This window comes from Bison bison, unplaced genomic scaffold, assembly GCF_000754665.1.
Source record: "Bison bison bison isolate TAMUID 2011002044 unplaced genomic scaffold, Bison_UMD1.0 scf7180017864459, whole genome shotgun sequence".
NCBI classification, from domain to species: Eukaryota; Metazoa; Chordata; class Mammalia; order Artiodactyla; family Bovidae; genus Bison; species Bison bison.
Window position 1 is genome coordinate 1,235,080 of NW_011495021.1, and position 4,172 is coordinate 1,239,251.

Here is a 4,172-nt window from a genome sequence, read left to right on the forward strand (position 1 = left end):
AGCTCTTACACTGTTGGTGGGAATGCAAACTAGTACAGCCACTATGGAGAACAGTGTGGAGATTCCTTAAAAAACTGGAAATAGAACTGCCTTATGATCCAGCAATCCCACTGCTGGGCATACACACTGAGGAAACCAGAAGGGAAAGAGACACGTGTACCCCAATGTTCATCGCAGCACTGTTTATAATAGCCAGGACATGGAAGCAACCTAGATGTCCATCAGCAGATGAATGGATAAGAAAGCTATGGTGCATATACACAATGGAGTATTACTCAGCCATTAAAAAGAATACATTTGAATCAGTTCTAATGAGGTGGATGAAACTGGAGCCTATTATACAGAGTGAAGTAAGCCAGAAAGAAAAACACCAATACAGTATACTAACGCATATATATGGAATTTAGAAAGATGTTAACGATAACCCTGTATACGAGACAGCAAAAGAGACACTGATGTATAGAACAGTCTTATGGACTCTGTGGGAGAGGGAGAGGGTGGGAAGATTTGGGAGAATGGCATTGAAACATGTAAAATATCATGTATGAAACGAGATGCCAGTCCAGGTTCAATGCATGATACTGGATGCTTGGGGCTGGTGCACTGGGACGACCCAGAGGGATGGTATGGGGAGGGAGGAGGGAGGAGGGTTCAGGATGGGGAAAAAATAAAAAAATAAAAGTTTTTAAATATTTACTTATTTATTTGGCTGTGTTAGGTTTTAGTTGCCTCATGAGAACTCTTAGTTGCCGCCTGTGGGATCTAGTTGTTCCCTGACCATGGATTGAACCAGGGCCCCTGCATTGGGAGCATGGAGTCTCAACCACTGGGCCCCCATGGAAGTCCTTAAAAGTTTAACAGTAGAATCAAGTGAAAATTAGAGTAGACAGGGTGCTACAATGTATTTTTGCTTTGTTTTCAAAAACTACATACATAATAGAAATATAGAAATGATAGACTTTCCTGTCTACAGACATTTGACACCAACAAATGTTTAAATATTTTTACTCACAGTTTCCTGACCTGCTAATGAGTAGAGCTGGATCCCTGTGCAGCTGGATACAAGCCCCAGGGGAACCCAGGGCTGAGGCTGGCCCGCTGGTATGTGGGTAATCCCCCAGCACTAAAAGGCTGCAGGGAGAACTCCAAAATGTGCTTCCTAGTGCAGTGCCCTCATGGTATCTCCCCAAAATGCATCTACATCCCCAGCTGCCTCCTACCTCGTCAAGTTCAGCAAGTGGGTCTGACTAGGGTCCTTTTCTACTACTGCCTCTGGGTGCATGCCCTTTCGGGGTTGAATCTGTTTCCTATAGCCCTCTGGCTAACCTTCAGAGTCAAATGTCCTGGGGCTATCTTCCCAGCACAGGACCTTCAGGTTGGGAACTTAATATTGGGTTTGGACTCCTTGCTCCTTACAAAGAAACTCTGCAATAGTGATTATTCTTCCTTTTGTGGATCACATATGGATTTGGGGTCTTGACTATACCACACCTCCACCCCCCCAACCCATCTCATTGTGATTCCTTCTTTATCTCTTCAGTTGTGTAAAATCTTTTCTGCTAGTTTTCAATTCATTCTCATAGATGAGAGTTGCTCTGTAAATAGTTATAATTTTAGTGTCTCTGGAGAGGAGGTGAGCTCAACATCTTCCTACTCCACCATTTTCTTGGGTTCATTTTTTAAAACTATCATAATAGAAATACGTTTGGTATGGAATATATGAAAAAATCATTAAATTGTACACTTGAAAGGATGAATTATATGGAATATAAATCATTTATCTCAATAAAGTTGCTACCAGAAAAAAACTGTTCACTAGGGATCTCATTTTCCCTGTTCTTCTGTAATATGGAAAGTATTTCTTAACAAAGCGCAGCTCAAAGGGAAAGAAAACTCTAAGCCTCAGTGAGACCATAGGTATTATCGTTCTGCCCTGGAATTCTTCCTTCGATAGGCACAAGAGGTTTTCTGAACATGTGCAGCTGAAATGCATCTACTCTAAACAAAATATCTTAAAATGGTAGAATATGTTCACATGAAAAGAAAAAAAAAATTTCCCTAGGTTAAAACCTTTTGAAGCATTTATGTCATGTAAGAGTTGCCAATGGGTCTAGAGCTTAAGAAAAAATATAATAAAATTAAAAGAAATTGTGAACTCAAAAATAAGAACCAGAATAGAGGATAAAATTAATTCAAAGAATTTATTCAGTAGTTCTTAAGGACTTAAACTGCCTTCGGGTGTGTTAACCCTAAGTTGTCAAAAATGCACTGAGTGGCAGACTGGTGAGCTAATACAAAATGTGCCTCTTTGCTATCTGTGAAAGAAGGTTACTCTTCACTTTTTAATATAACAGTAGCCTTCCTATCATCTACTTATATATGTAAATCATCTGGTTCTACTAATAGAAACACAATCTACTAGATTCTCTGATTCCATAGCCCCAAATCTATTCCTTTTTATGATTTTCTTCTTAAATTATATAATGTTCTGTTTAGATCCTAATGGTGCATGTTTATACACAGACATATACAGAGACATACCCGTATGTTCACATAGTCTCAGTATTAAGAGAGATTACTGAAACCTTTGAATTATTACAAATAACACTTTAAATACTCCCACTGGACAAAGCATTTGGCAGAATACTTTCTGGTACTCTACCATAAAGGCAAGAATTTACTCCGATTCTTGGGCAGTTAGAGGCCAATATCTGGCTAGATGGTAAAGAATTGGTGAGATGATTAAAAAATTGAAGGAAAGGAGGCTTGGAGAAAAGTGTGTGAGTAGAATACTTGGAAAATGCCCAGATCATGAAAATATTTGTACCTCATTCTAACATCAGTCCCCATAAATGGAGCCTTAATAACCCAGATGTATAAGCTGAGTGTGAATGTGAGTCATTGTTATTAATGTCCAATTTACCAGCAGTAGTGGCCAAACATGATGTCTTAAGGAAACAAGCAGCTATCTGGTAATTGTTCAATTAAACTGTGACTTTTTCATTGCCAAGGAAGCAACCCATAAAATACTGCCTTCAACTAAAGTACCAGCTTCACATTTTTAAATTAGCAAGCTGATGTCCACAGGAAATAATCCTATAGAATAGCCAAATGCCTTATTGGAAACTTAGCTGCATTATCAATTTGCAGACAAGACTTTTGTAAGTTTGGTATGCTGACTTACAGGATGTGTTATTTTCTCTAAATCAATGACTGATACACATGGTTCTGTTTCTCAAAAATGTGCAAGTCTTAGTTTGAAGGGGAAACAGGGCAGACAAGGCTCCTATAATTGTATCTAGTATTCTTCATGACAACTGTTTGCTTTTGAGCCCAGAGATTTGCTTTTCTATAAGTTTTAGTACCCAAGGAAGATATGTGTATACTAATGAACACAATAATGGTTTCTCTGAGTGAGAAACAGAGGCTGTATCCTGATTATTTTGATTTTATCCTGTCTCTAGGCAAAGAGTTTAAAATTACAGCTATGCTATTGTTTGATATTGACTATCAAGAATAAACAGGATTTCTGCTCTATAGTCAGGATTGGGAAGAATTAGGATAGAACTCAGAGGGATTGTTGTACAGTAATGATAATCAGTGAATGTGCTTCAAGCATATACAGAAAGGACCACTGAGTCCTATTAAAAATGAAGGATTGGATCATATCACTAAGAAAAATCTACCAAGAAAACCAGGATCCTGTCCAAAAGGAAGAGAAACATGGAATAGGTAGAGGAAAAGCAAAATGAAATTTACCTTGTCTATCTGCAAAAATGAGAACTCTAGCCTATATGTTTATTCTCCCACTTTCTGAATATGTATTATCATATGTACATATGTGCATTGTGTAAGTTAACACTCATTTCATTTTCCTTTTATAGTGTTGAATAGAATATTGACAGTGGCCAAATTTGATATTTATGGAACAGGGTGCAAAATACTGATCTCTTCCTTTGGTTCTGTGAGTGATGTTTTATCCTTTAAAAAAGTCCTTTTTCAAAGACTGTTTCTACTACTTAGAACCAAAAAAACTCAAATAGTTATTATGTATTAATAGACATATACATTATACATATACTATGTGTGTGTGTGTGTGTATATATATATATATCACCCATGATTTTATGGCCAACAAAATGAAAAGACAGTGTACTGAAAAGACAATCCAG